This window comes from Lathyrus oleraceus, chromosome 5 (assembly GCF_024323335.1).
Source record: "Lathyrus oleraceus cultivar Zhongwan6 chromosome 5, CAAS_Psat_ZW6_1.0, whole genome shotgun sequence".
NCBI lineage: Eukaryota > Viridiplantae > Streptophyta > Magnoliopsida > Fabales > Fabaceae > Lathyrus > Lathyrus oleraceus.
The window spans coordinates 34,043,767-34,059,743 of record NC_066583.1 but is presented as its reverse complement, the minus strand read 5'-3'; positions in this window follow the sequence as shown (position 1 = coordinate 34,059,743).

Genomic DNA, 15,977 nt, shown 5'->3' with positions numbered 1-15,977 from the left:
AGGTACGTAGGCAGGAGATAAGCTGATCTCTCCGGGCGCCCTTTGTCTTTTTCAACCCTTTGTGTGTGTTTGGAGTCTGACGTAAGTCCAACGATTAGCAGTCGGTTTCCTGTGTCTTGTTTGCTTGTTGGAGTCTGACATAAGTCCAGCGATTGGTAGTTGGTTTCCTGTGTGTGTGTTTGTTGGTTCGGAGTCTGATGTAAGTCCAGCGATAGGAATTCGGTTTCCATGTTTGCCTGTTTGTGTGGAGTCTGACGTAAGTCCAACGATTGGCAGTCGGTTTCCCGTGTTGGTTTTGTTTGGCGTGCGTTAGCCGAGCTATGAGTGCTCTGATTCTTCTCTGGTCAGAGAAGATACGTGTGCATAGGATGTGACATCCTAGCGAGCACGTTTCCCCTGTCCCGAACTACGTCGACTCTGATGTCTGTGTCTGACAGACTACGTAGGCCCAGGATGCGATATCCTGCCGAGTTACCTTCTTTCGTCCTTCCTGTGTTTCCTTCCAGTGTGTGTGCAGTTTGTGAGCAGTGTTTAGCAACCTTTCTTCTATTCTTTCTGAGCGTGGATCCCGTCGAGTACGACGGATGCGTAGGGGTGCTAATACCTTCCCTTCGCATAACCGACTCCCAATCCCATCTTTCTCTGGTCGCGAGACCATGTTCTTTCCAGGTTTACTTCGAGCGTTTCCTTTCCCTCTTTGGGATAAATAACGCACGGTGGCGGCTCTGTTGTTTCGTTTTTCCCGCCGGTTTTTCGCGTAATGCGACACCTTCTTGTCAAAGACATCACTGCATCAAGGACACAACATCACCTCTGAGTCTTCATCCTTGCACCTATAGAGAAATTCCACCAATCATTCACCAGCCTTTGGGAATACTGCTTCGATTTAATTTTCACTTTCTTCAAACTTAGACATGTCGAAATCTTCGTAATTTTTACCATATTGATTGCCACAGGTTCCACGTAGCTAGCACCTCAACTTGCCAGGGGTCAGAGTCAATCTCCATAGGTGTCTTTCCCTTAGCAAACTTCAATCCGCCTTCATTCAGTGCACTCTGAACAAGATCCCTGTCAAGAAAGCATTGTGAGGTCTTGTGCCCTATAAAATTATGGTACTTACAAAACCCTCGTTTCTTTCTTTTTTTTCTAATGGTGGTACTTTTGCGCCTATGGGCACAAGTACTTGTCCATATGCAACCATCAAATCAAGAATCACATTGCATTTGGTTACATCAAAGGTGTAAGTTTTCTTAGGGAATTTATCATTTCTTTAGGTTCCGAAGGATTCTTCCCACTTGCAAGCGTAAGTAACTTACACACATATAGGGGACCTGGTTTTAATTCAGCCACGCCAACTTCAGACTCTTCGATATGGCCCAATTCGACCTTAGAAATTAGGTCTTGATCCTCCATGTCAACATTAGCCACACGCTCCTTCTCACCCTTACTCATTTTAGATTTTTTGGCCTTTAGTCTTTCGACATGTCGAACTCTGCCAGCTAACAAGGCCATGTCTCTTAGATACTGCGTGTCTAATTTTTTCCTAATCGAATGATCTAACCCCCAACAGCCATTTCGACATGCTCGTGTTCAGGTACTTGAGTAAAACACCTTATTTTTAGCAACCAGAATCGATTCAGATAGTCATTGATCGACTCATCAAACTTTCGCTTCATCCTCAACAATTCTTTCAAACTAATCTTAGATTGCCCCATGTAAAATTGCTCATGAAACAACCTCTCTAATCGAGATCAATCATTAATTGAATGGACAGGTAGGGTGGTAAACCATATAAAAGCATTCTTCGTTAGGGAACTAGGAAAATATCTAATCCTTAGATTCTCATTGTTGCCTATGTCACCTGTCTCAATTAAGTATCGGGCAATATGCTCAACAGTAAACTCGTTAGTGTCGCCAGCGAACTTTGTAAATTTAGGGACTGTCCAACCCCTTGGCAGTTCAGCCTGCAACATGAACTCTAAAAAGGGAGATGTGTAGTTAGGCCGTTACATGCCCGTGTTCACCCCATTTTGTGCCATTATCCTTTCAACAATGGTCGCAAGGTTATTTTCCCCCAACATATTTCCATGTCGAACCTAATGGACTACTTGGTCAGCATCCTGATTTCGATTAACAATCACAACAGGTGGACACTTTTCCTCTATAGGCATCTCTTGTTCGACCAATTGTGGCAACACTTGCTATCCCTGGTTCACATTTTTTCCTCCAAAACCAACCCCTCATTCCGAACGTGTCTAATGACTTGGGGTTGAACCACAAGTTGAACCTGCACCGGGGGAGCGCCCAAAAAATAAGCAATTCTAGTCATTTGAGTTTCCAACTGCTGGTAACTCCGATTCGTCTTTTAAATCAATGGATTGAATATCGTATCCATCTATTATGTTAGAGTATTTACCATTTCATGGTTACTCTCATCCATATGTTGTCGCATTGCTATGATAGAATTTATTGTCAAGGCAGGCATTGTCTGAGACCAAAATCCCATTCCCATTTTGGGTTGCATAGTTCGACCATGGTTGCTTGGTGAATACGTATTCGCAACATTATCAATAAATATTGATGGGTTGTTATGTAAACTAGCCATCATTATCGATCGACATTCCATAAAGTTGTTCACGCCCTGGCATGTGCATTGTGAAATTTATGGCAAAAGGCCTGAAATCAAACGCCACAAACGGTCTAGGAGTCACTAGGTGACTCTGGGGAATTGGAGACAAAATCGTCCCTTCAGGTAAATTCATCGGTGCAACCATTGTAGACGGTATTGTCGTAGTACTAGCAATCGAAGGAATGGGCTCTGTAATTGGTGCATAAATCGTGCTAGTCCCAACACTACTAGTGGGTTGTTCTCCATTGTTATTCCTGGGAGTGGTCATTCTCCTGACGTATCTCCTTACAGATCTCTTAACTTCTCTCTTTGTTATTTTACCAAACCTTAATCTCATGCACATTCACACTCAGATAATGAGAAGTTAATGGAATGAAGAATTATAAATTTTCGAAAATGCAAAGTAAAAACACACACAAAAAGGGTCCCGTCGGGTGTGTCAATTTGTTTACTGTGAAATTTTGTAAACAAATAAAAGTTTCTATTAATACTTAAGGGATCAAACTCAAAAATCTCCTGGAACATATTTATGTGCATTTATGGTTTTGAACAACATTTTGTGTCGAAATCAAAGGGTAACTTCTCGATTTAATTCAATGTTGCTTTAAAGCAAGATTTGGAATAAAATATTTTCAGAATAAAGATTGAAAACAAAATGCAAGGTGAAGCAGAAGTATGAACTGTAAAGTGAAATAGAAAGTTAACTCAATGCATAAAAGATACTTAAATGTGAAAAGACTTGAAATTTATAAATTATGAAACACATATGTACATTTTTCTCACTTGTTTCTCAAATACGCTGATACTTTGAGTTTACAGAATATGTGCATAATTGCGGACCCCTTCCCAAATGAACATAAGTCTTTTTATATACTACTATAAAATAACTATCCAATAACTGTCGACTAACCTTATCACGACATGTTTCATCCCCATGCAGCGGTTCTCTCCGAAGAGCCTCCATGTGTCTTCGAGTAACCGTTTATGTTAAACCAGTTCCCATTCTTTTAACACCATTCAAATATCTTAACTATTTTTACTGTTCATCAAGAAATGACTTCCCACGTCGAATATTTAATGTCAACCATGCTACGACATCCCACTCTAGCATTTTCCACATGCAATGCCCAAGTCGACATTGCTTCCATTGTAATGATGAACTCCAACCTTAGCCAACATAGCATAGTATTCAATTTCACTAAGTCCATGAACTCTTATAATGCCCTTCTACATGGAGTTACTTCGAGCGGCATCACTATACGTGACTTTCGACCTGGCATCAGCTCGATTCCCATTCGACTTCATTTTACCTTGTCCTTCAACCTATCATATCCATTGTTGTAACATTAGTACTTGTTACTTATATTAGAGTTGAAATATTCCAGGTAGCAATTTCCTTTATGAATCTCTAGGAACTGCTTCTCGCTACCTCAAATCATGAACTACTCCTGAAGATAACTTCCTGATCTCTGGCCTCGTCTAGCTCTTACAACTTTGGCTTAATGCCATTTTCAAACCCTTTTTAAACACTGGTGTTTTATCCATTTTGGAAAGACAAGTCAAAGGTATATGACTCGATTCTTTGACCCCAGATGATAGTAATTATTCAATTAAATAGGATTTCGAGAATTTTTTCTTCATGTTTCTGAAATGTGTCGAATTCGTTTCTTCTATAGCACCATTTTACAGTTCTGAAATGTGTCGAATTCGTTTCTACTATAGCACCATTTTATAGTAGAAGCTATAGGCTAGAATGGTTCAAAAGGACATTCCTAACTTTTTCACCTAAGAGACAAATTGAAACTCTTGACATCTGGATGGAATTTTTTAAACCCATTATCTTGTCAGCCAAAATTTTAATTAGGAGAACTAGCTTTGGGCTCATTGGATACCAACCAAACTTTGTGGCTAAGCAGTTTGGCTTCAACCAAATCCTGTCGAAATCACTTTTTACCCATAAAGACGATAGTTACTTGGCTACCACCACAATGACAGAGCAGGGCTACAAAGCGTGTTTAGACTTTCATGCTAAAAAATTCGTTAATTTGAATCCTTTTGAATTTAAAACCTCTTTTTACTACACCAAGGAATTTGAAGATTAGTGGTTGTCTACTACCGTGGTGCTATTATAGATCATTTGAATCTGCTTCAACGCTTAACCATCGCTTTTTCCTCTCTACAGAAACAAAGCAAGAAGAAAGGTTGAGGTATGCACATCAAGGAGATTAAAGCTTTTCACAATTACTTTGAAACTGTGTATAATCCTTATCAACTTAGTTGAACTATCTATGAGACATCTTCTACTTTGTAACAAATGATTACTGGGAAAAAACCTCCGAATTAAATTTTCCTTCTTACATAAAGTTGACTAAAATATTCAAGTCATTTTCCATCATTTTTATTTTTTGCATCATATGCATAAAAAAATATTAAAAAGATATTAAAAAAAATAAAAAAAAATAGTAAATTTCATGAAAACAAAATTCAAGACAAATTCTCATTACGCCATCATTTTAATTCATTTCATTTCTCATTTGATCATCCACCATTCATTTTAAAAATCAAGATTTTAGGCATAAAAGACAAAAAATGATCACACTTATTTTGCCTCATCACACTTTTCATTCACACCTCATTTGATCACATCCAATTACACTACATATCATAATTTGAGATTATAATTGAGTTATTTTCATGCCACATTCAAATTCATCAAAACTTACTAATAGTTTTTACATTTTGTTATAATTCATAAACCATCATTTAACCTAATTATAGAGCTTATAAATCAACACCATTTCATTCAACGTCTACACAATTAATCATAATTAAAGAGCCCCAAAATTCTTACATTAAATTCATCATCAAAGTTATAGTTTTTTCATTTTGAAGAAACTTGGAGTTTGAGCAAAAACCCTCCCAACTTGATCCAATTGCCATCCATTTCCTTTGAATCATTGCACAACATCATCCTTATCATAATCCCTACCAAAAACCACACAAAAACCTCATATTCATTCAAGTTCATTTTTAACTCGATTTTGAAAAAATTGTCGAAATTGTAAAATAATGCTAAATTTAGCAAGAGAAAGTTGCAAGGAGTCTGAATCTGTAAACAAAAGTGAAAAACTCACCTTGTCGGAGCTTCACCGAAAGCCTCGGCGTAAAGTTCTTAGCATTCTTAGTTTTTTCTTCTAGGTAGGCTTTAATACTTTTTATTTCATGATTTTATTTATATTTTTATGTTTTTTCACACCTCATTATCATTAAACATTACCGAATTGCATAAAAACACCATTAATTTGGATTTTAGAAAATCAAAGGTTTGAGTGTTCTTGAATGATTAATTTTCAAAGGTTTTAGTTGTTGATTTTTAATTTTTGAGCATTTCATTATGTTTATAAGACCAGATAGATAAATTTTCATTATTTATTTGTGTGATTTCGTAAAAATTTGAGACAGTTACATGTGTGTCAAAGAGACTAATAATGTATTTTTTTCAAAAATTATGTTTACATTCCTGCTGCTAGCAACGTTATGGAGGATAATTGTGTTGCTCAATTTTGTTTTGCCAAATCTTCCTATCTATCAACTCTCTTTTTTCAAAGCTCCCAAGAGCATCATCAAAGAAATTATCAGAAATCAAAGAGAGTTCTTATGGGGAGGTGTTAAAGGTCAAAGGAAAGTGTGTTGGATTAGTTGGTCAAAAATATGTAAAAGCAAAGCTAAGGGATGCATTGGAGTTTAACATTATGGATTTTTTAATTTGGCATTACTTAGTAAATAGCTCTTTGAGGATTCTCAAAGGCCCAAATTTTTTTGATTGATTTGTTGAGATTTAGATATGGTTACATAAAAGGGAAGATTCTCAATCATTATCTTTCCCCCATGGGTAAGAAAGACTCAATTTGGTGGAAGGATTTACTCACTGTTTGCTTCAATCATCAGAATGAAGGTAATTGATTTTCTAAGTCTATTAGATGCAAACTTGATAAGGGAAAAGAGTTAGCTTTATGGAACTCCACTTGGCTAGGTACAATTTCTTTTTGCAGATTATTTCAGGAAGCTTTCGAGAACTACATTAATGTTTCAACAGAAGTAGCGAAAATGGGAGATTGGATTTAAGAAATTTTGTGTTGGAATTTTGGTAGATTAATGGATCCAAATAATTTGGTGGTTGACTGACAAATTTTGGAGTTAACATATTTAATGACAGATATACAATCGTTTTTAGACAATTTTGACGGGTTCATTTGGTGGAAGGATAAGCTCGGTTACATTGTCCATAACAGTTATACAATGTTACTATCTTTTTTTTGGCATCTGACATTGAAAGAAACTTGGAGACTCTAGCGTTAAAAAACCTTGTCAAGGTTTGGAACTCAAAATTCCAAGCAACGTGCAGACATTTTGTTTGAGATTGCTTCAAAATTGCTTACCAACTAGAAGCCAATTAAATGCTCGGGGAATGTTGTCGATCAACCAGAATTCAAAGTGCATTTTTTTTATTCTAGTATTGAAGACGATTCCCATCTATTCTTAAATTGCCCAATTGCTATAGATGTTTGGTCTAAAGTGTTTAGATGGACTGATGTTAGAGTCATTTCAGAGAAGAATTCAATCCAAAAGCATTTTGAACTCTTTTGTGATTATACCAAATTCAAATTTCATGTGAATCTTCTTTGTTTTGTCCGGTCTTCAGTTTCTTGAAATATTTGTATTCGTAGGAATAATGTGATTTTTTAGGGAGGCAATATCGAGGATTGAGACATTTTCTCATAACTCTGAAACAGTTGTCGGAGTGGTTTCATATTTTTTATCAAAGTTCCAAACAACTTGAGTGGCATGATTGAAAGATGAATATTAGTAGCTATTTTTTATTCTTTTTTCTTTCTTGATTGTGTTGCTCTGTTGTTCTCTCCCTTTCTTTTTATTTATTTTATCGGTTGATATCGATTTCTCTCTTTTATATTAAGGATTGAATATTCCGTATATTTATTTTAATATAATTGATTGTTTATAAAAAACAATTTTTTAAATGAAAGTTGATTCCATAACTCAACCAATGAATGATAATATTCTCATCCTTATTTTCTTTAAATGCTTCAAGGCCTCATCTTCTATTCGAGTTGCAATTTGTCTTTTAACATATCACAAGGAGGAGTATGTGTCCAACTAACAAAGAAAAATTAAATTTATAAGTTAGCCAATTGTTTGATCGTATATTATTTAATATCATTTCATTTATTATTTTGATCTTTTTAATAAAATTTAAGTTTTAAATTTTTTTATCTAGATATCGTTACACAATAAATTCAAGTATATATAAGAATTTTTCATCAAATAAAATTGCAAACTATTTTTCAAATGAAATAAACAAATTTAGATATGTGAGGAGTCTTATTCCTCGCAGGACCCACGTTAGAGTATTAGACAAAGACATGTATTCTTGTTTTGATGTTTCTTTCATCCTTAAATCATGTTTAGTCTATTTTCATTGCAGTGTATTAACGTGTGCCACTTGTAATTCATATACGCACTTTCTATGAATCAAGTTTCAATAATTTGACATTACCGTCGCAATCCATCTTTTGGGGGAAAAGGTATTATATGCAAAAGAAAAAAGAAAAAGGCAAAGGCTATCTCCTTGTGTGAATAGAGATTCTATGGATTGGATGTCCTACTTTGTCTATTCCTTAGCTCATCTCTTTTATTTTTTTAATAATAAAATAAAATAAATATTATCCAGATAATAACTCGTGAAATAAAAGTTAGTTGTATGTATTGTTATTGGATATTATCCAATTTGATACAGTATAAAATATATATAGATACGCATGTCAATTTCAAATAAGTGATGTGATTATAAAATGAAGAATAATCATATAAATTATGAATATTTTTTATATATAATAATTATAAAATAATTATGTTTTTATTTTAGATAAATTTGTGTTTTAAAAATTCAACATTTTTCTATGTTATTCTTCATTAAATTAAAAAGAGATTCAAATTTTGTTAATTATACTTAAAAAAATAAAATAGAAAAAAGAAAATGGAGAGAAAAAATTAAAATAAATGTGAGAAAGCGTGAGAAAAAGAAATGTGAGGGAAATTGAAATTTGAATTAAGAGAAGAAAATGAAGAGTGAAAAAATTAAAAGTAAAAAGTGAGAAATGAATGAGGTGACAAAAGGATGTAGTTTCAATTATTTTAGCATTTGTTAATTACAAATATGCCAGTTTGTGATAATGAGGAATCGTATAGTGTTTTTAGGCTTATTTCACATGTTATGCGTCTATGTTTTTATGCATTTTATCATCTTTTACTTTCGTTTTATTTATTTTGCGGTTGTTGTCCGATTTCATTGGAGTTTTGGAAGCATCGCGAAAAAGAAGCGAAAAAGGAGGCAAAGTGGAGCAAAAGAGTTAATTTTAGCTAATCTGAGCAAATGGCGCTCGCCACCTGCTAGATAACGTTCGCCATCTCCATTGTCTGCCACGCCATTTAATGAGCAAGACAATGGCGTTCGCCATTGCCCTAATGGCGTTCGCCATCTTCATGCAGAAACAGAACTGCGCTAGTGGGGCAGTTTCTTAGCAATTTTCAACCACTAATGCAACACGTCTAAGGTAGTTGCCAGGCATATGAACTCTATATATATAGCCATTTTTGGAGTGTTGGAGATCGAATTGAATCCGCGTGGAAGCTCTGTCAAAATTCGATCTTAGTTTTGGGCAGAAAATTACATGTAAAGTGGCAATAACTCACATCAAGGGATTGTCACACCTTTTTATTTTCCGTATTATTTGTACATTGGTTCAAGAACAAGCTTGTCGTTATTTTCAAGTTCAAATTAATTCAATTTTTACTTTACGCAATTTCAGGTTTTCTTTTTACTGCTTTTAATAGTTGTATGTTTTACTGTTTTTATTACTTGCATGCATGCCATGTTATTCTTAGTTATGAGTGTCTTAATCATGTCTCTCTCAATTAATAACATGCCTTGCTAAATTACCTTGAGTCTGGTGTATGAGGATCGTCGTTATCGACGAGACTCGGTAGAAATAATAGGCGCGAATATATGATTTAATTATGTTCTTACTTTAGTTCCCAATTGTATGTTTTATTGTTTTGGCACGAGTATGTGAAACAAATCAAGGTTCAACCCGATAGCGCGAGAGTGTGAGGAAGGAACATGATAGTGGAAACTAGGCATCGATCCTAAAAATAGCGAGAGCGCTTTAGGCATCATTTAGGATCTCATTTACTTTCAAAATACGCTTTCTAATTAGAACGAGAGACCGAGAGCAAAATCCTGTGGTTAGGAGGTGTGATCTTTGTCGATAGTGTAAGACCTCAATTTTGACCCTAAGATCCCTAATGCAATTTCATCACATGCATTAGCATTGTGATCATACCTTGGCATCCTCCTTATCCCTCCTTTATTGAGTTTGTTTTGGGAGAGATCACCAAGAAATATGTGATTTTATCATACTTGTATTATCATTTTACTAACCAAAATACCAAAAATATGTCTTTTGCATTTGCCTAACTCTTTTGTAGGTAGGGCATGATCACCATTGATATATCAAGTTCACACCTAGGGTCTAAGACCCTCATGGCTAAGAGCACAATCAAAGATTTATCCAAAATGTCTCAAATCATCATATATGAGTTCCAATGATCTCTACATGTCATATTGATCAAGTATTCTTCAAGAGTTTGAAGGTGATTTGCCTTGGAAACCCTAGTTTGATTGGGTATCTTAAGTAACTTCTCCAATAAGCCATTTCATCAATTGATAAAATTCCTCAAGGGACACTTTAAAATTCATCATCTTATGCATATATGATCTACCATGAGCCAAGAAAGTCAAAAGAATTGAAGGTTAGCAAGTTGGTTGATGGTGGTTGGCCAGATGAATTCATCTAATCAAAACTGGATCTCCCTAGACCCTATCTCCTACAATTTTCACCATATGAAAATGATTCCAAGAGAAAAGTTACTCTACATGACATTACAAACAACTTTCATGTTGATACCTAGATCTATTTTTGCTTGGAAAATCATTTTCTATGTTGAAACATTATAGGTCATTTTGTCTAAACCTAATTTGAAAGTCAATTTCCCAAGGCCATAACTTGCTCAATTTTTATGAGATGAAATATTTACAAGTTTCACAATCAAATTCAATATGTCTACTTAAACTTTTATGTTTGGAGTGAGATCTAAATCAACTTTTATGAGCATGTGATATGAGGATACATTATAGGTCATTTTTGACCTATACCTTTGAACAAGTGATTTTTCCAAACTTCAAAAATGCATAACTCTATAATTCTAAATCCAAATGACATTAAATATGTTACCATTTTGAAGGTCTTTGAAAGATCTACAACTTTGATGAAGAAACTTTTCTCATTTGAAGCTCACATAAAAAGTTAAGCAAGGTGGAATATTGACATATATGGCTTGACACTTAGAAACAATTTCTACATGTTGAAATTTTCAAACTTCCACCTCAAAATTCACCATTATCCAAGCTCCAAATGGAGAAGTGTTCAACATCAAACTTGTTCCCCTTGATATAAGCTTTCCAAATAACCCAAGTTCATGCATTTTGGATGAAGTTTGCTAGGTCTACGTATGGCTTTAACAAAGCTGCATCATTGGAGAAAATCAAATGTCCAAAACTCCACATAACATTGCCTTGCCACTCAAGCCTCATTTGAACTTCATAACAGTTGGATATGGATCAAAATGGATTGCTTTATGGGCCTGTACACGCCCATGCAAGCTTGTGCATCATATTACCAAATTTAGCAATTTTTCAAGTGTGCAACTATCAATTCCAAATGCTATAAATACAAGGCCTCTGAGCTCAATTCAAACACACCTTGCGTGCCAGCTTTGCCCCCCAATTGAAACCCTCACATTTCAAAGGAAAACCTGAGAATTTTCAACTTGAAAATTGAGTTTGAATCTCACTGTTTGGAGATTCAAGAACTCTGGGATCCAAAGCTTTGTACCATTGCTAAACCTCTCCTGCAAGCTTCTCAAGTGTGATCAGATCAAGGTTGAAGCAAGCAACATCAAGTTCTGCACAACATTGAAGGTAAATTTCAGAAAACTTCATCTCTTCGTTCTCACTCAATTCTCATCAATTCTCTTGGATCTTTGGTTGTCTGAAGTCCTACCAATGTAGGCAAGAAGATTGAGTTGCTTAGAGGTCAAATCGAAGCAACTCAGTTGACACACCTCAAAATTCAACTCCTCATATCTTTCTATATATTTGGAGTTAGTTGAAATTGAGGTCAGATTCGTGCTCTACACCATTTTATCTTTCAGATCATGTCCTTCTTTCTCATTTTCTTGATGGTGATGAGTGAACCAGTCCGGTGGACCTCGCTTGAGAAGGTGACCGGAGTTCCAGCGTCAGTGGTGTGTTGGACGGGTTCTGAGCCATTGATCTCGTTTGAAATGTTTTAATCTCACGCGTTGGTTTTAATTACCATCCCTGCAGTGCATTGACATAGGTCTATGGTGGAACGCGCGCGCTGATCCACTTGATTTGCCACCTCAATTAATGAGGAAGATCAAGTGGTCCACGTTTTTTCTGATTATTTGAATTTCATTTAATTTGTTTTATTTTTGTTAATTCATATTAATTTTAATATTGATCCAAAAAATATGAGAGTTTCACCAAAAAAATTTAAATAAATTCCTCTTTCATATTCTGAATTAAAATTATTTTTTGGATCATTATTAGTATTTTTCATGATTTAATTGATTTTGTGATTATTTTTAATTGTTTAAAAATACTTTTAAGTCTTTAAAAATTCTGAAATTTTTTCTCCAAGGTCCTTTGACCTTGTTTGACCGATGATAAATCTCATGGGCATTTCTTTGGTGTTTTGATGAGGTTTTAGGAATTTGACAAACCATATTTAATTTAAATGCCTTATTTTAGTATTTTTAATTTGAATAAATGCCAAATAATTGTGTTGACCTCTTGTGATGGTTTGTGTAAGTTTGACTTATGTTGTTGGGCCTTGGTCAAGGTTGATTTGACTTTGTTAAGTTAATATCATTGGATTTAGGGGATTGATGGAATGTACATTCCATCTCCCAAAATGAATGAATGATATTAATTTGGTAAAAGTCCTCCTTTGACCAATTTGAGTTTTGATCCATTCCCATCCCTCTTCATCTAATTCCCCTTCTTTATGCATTCATCTCATTTGGCCTATGATATCTCTAAGTCCTAAGGCTAGTTGATTGTAAAATCAACATAAGTATGAATGAGATTAGGCCACCTCTTTTGCATATTCTTTTTGTGTGTGGTATGTTTCATGAGCATAGTCCATTATACTATGTCTCTAACATGCATTAACACCAAAATTATATTGCCCGACCTCAAATAGTTGTGACTTCTACATAAGTCCAATTACGATTGCTTAACATAGCACTAAATTTTTGACACAAAAGGCATATCATTCTAGTTAGTGAGATTGTAAGTCTCCCCTCTTTCATGGTATTGTGTGGAAACTTGGCCTTTTTTCCTTCCTTTGGAAGATGTCTTGGCTCAAGGATTTATGCTTGTGCTAAGTGGGTTGAGTGTTTTCCAAAGAATGACTTAAAATGAAAAGCAAAAGCAACACAATACTAACTTCTAACTCATTAACAACTAACATTTAATTTCAAGTCCTTTATTTAAATGCACTTTAATTTTTAAGCTCTATTCATTTGCCATTATTCATACCATTCTAATTGTTTATGTTAATGCAATTTTCACTTTGTCCATTTGGACCATATTGTGTGATATATCTTGTTTGTGTATATTTTGTTTGTTTGTGTGGTCTTTGACCACTAATGTACATAATAAGAACAAAAACCCTAAAAAACTCTTGTGTGGACTGTTGACTTGATCTTGGACAAGTTGGACTTAGATTCTAGGCAACCTCCCTATGCTAAAGGACTTGGCCAATGCCAATATTTGTGTAACCAAGTGCTTACAATTTGAAACTTCATCTGATGCATCTTTGAAGATCCCTTTGAGTTCATCTGCAACATGATCATTGTGAAGCTGTTATTTTGAATCTGTGACTTGAGAAATTCATCTGCTACATGGGCTAATTTGAAGAAGGTCATGGAGTGGCTAAAGCTTGAATATGGATATCTTTATTTGATGCCTTGCTCTTCAAGATTGATATAATTGTGCATTGTGTGTTGCTTGATTAAAAATGTCCAAGGGAATTTGGGTTTCTATAAGACATTCTTGTCTATTGGATTGCTACTCATTGGTCAGATCTTTTCAACTCTTAACTTTTAATTTTGTGCATAGGATTAGTCTCTTCATATCCTCCACATTTCTTTAATTTCAAAATCTCTCCCTCCTTTTAAAAAATCATCTTTGTTTGAACTAGTTTTGTTCTAAACTTTGACCACTTTGCAAACTAGAAACTTTGGCCTTATGCCATTGCATTTTCAAACTTCTTTTCTTAATCTAACTTGTAAATAAACTTAACTATACTTGACCTAAACTTTCAAAAGCAAAAAATAATTAACTCATTCAAACCATTTTTAGGCCTTTGTGCCTTTCAAACTTAATTTTTGTTAAAAGTAATGCACCCACTTTGAAATTTGTATCACGAACTACGAGGTTTTGATCCCTCATTTTTATGTTGGTACGTAGGCACAAGTCCGAAGGTCTTGTCAAACACAAAAATATAATTAATGAATTCTTTTCTCATCCCTCCATTCTATTTGTTTGTAAACATCACTTTGTCCAAAATACATACGCACACAAGAAAGGGCTCCCTAGGAGTACCTAGGACACTTTGGATCCTAACACCTTCCCTCTGTGTAACCAACCCCCTTACCTATAATCTTTGACATTTTACTAGTTTTGATTTGAAAACTTCTTACTTTTAGGTTTTGTTCGTACTTTTTTCCTTTTTCCTTGGAAACAATAAAAGCGCGATAGCGACTCTTGTTATTTAATGTCTTGCTTATCCATAGCTTGATGATCATGAATTTACCGCTACAGAAATTAAGTGGCGACTCTGTTGGGGAGTAGTCTCTAGTGGGTTTAACCTACTTTTTTGTGTGTATATAATTGTATATATGTGATGTATGTATATTTGTTTGTATAATATAATTTGCTTGTTGTGCTTGGTGATCTCTAAGTGGCGAGATAAGTTCTAACCCGAACTTGAGTGCAATTAAGATAGGAGGATAGTATAGTCATGTTCGACTTATGTGAAGTAGTCCTTAACAAGTTGGCTTGAGATCCATCTGCTCAGTGGAGACCCTTTTGGATTTGGAAGTGTCACACAAGTATTTGTGGTTAGACATTACTATCTCTAATTTGGGTCCGAGGAGTTGAGGACCGTAGAAAATTTACCCCCTCTTGGCCTATTTAGGACGTAGTGCGGAGACTGTTCAAGTGTAGACTTGATAACAGTTGTTACGCGATACTACACTCAGACGAGTTTCTCTTGAGAATATTATGGGTCGATGAGTTAGACATCTTAACCTGTAATATCCGATAGAAGGAATTAAGACTCTGGGAACTTTTTAGAACATGATCTACAGGTTTTATCCTTAGTTCAATCCTTTGGGATGGTTCTTACCCGGACTCCATGCTCGTGACTTACAACAAACCCTTGATCCTTGGTTGACCCAATCAAGTCTTGTCAATATCAATGGAACTTGGGTATTGATAAGGTGTAAACCATAATCCACAAAAATGGATGATTGATCTTGACAATGACTTGATTCATCCCTTGACCTTTGTTTGTTTTCCTTGTGTGTGATCCCTTATTTGTGATTGTTGCATTCATGCATTCATGCGCATCATAACATTCATCACACGAAAATTTCAAGGAACTGAGGTATTATTTGCAAACATTTTCAGACCATGGATTGTGGACGAAGGAACACTAAGAAGTACAGTTTCAGAAGTCCCAACTTGAAAGAGTTAAGGAAGCTAGCATCTTTTGTATTAGATCCCTTGGACTTCAAACAACGCCATGGGAAGCTATTGTATATCTTGTCTGCTGATGTGGTTGAAGGACTTTTGAGTGTATTAGTGCAGTTCTATAATCCTCTCTATTGTTGCTTCACTTTCCCAGATTATCAGCTTGTGCCTACGCTGGAGGAGTATGCCCATCTCTTGGGGATACCTGTTTCTGGTAGGGTGCACTTTAGTGGATTGGAAGAGATTCCCACATCTCATCTAATTGCTGAAGCTTTTCACTTGAAGAAGTCTGAGATAGAGGCTCATTGGGTGAAGAAAGGAGGGTTATTTGGATTGCCATCTGATTTCCTCATCAAGGAAGCT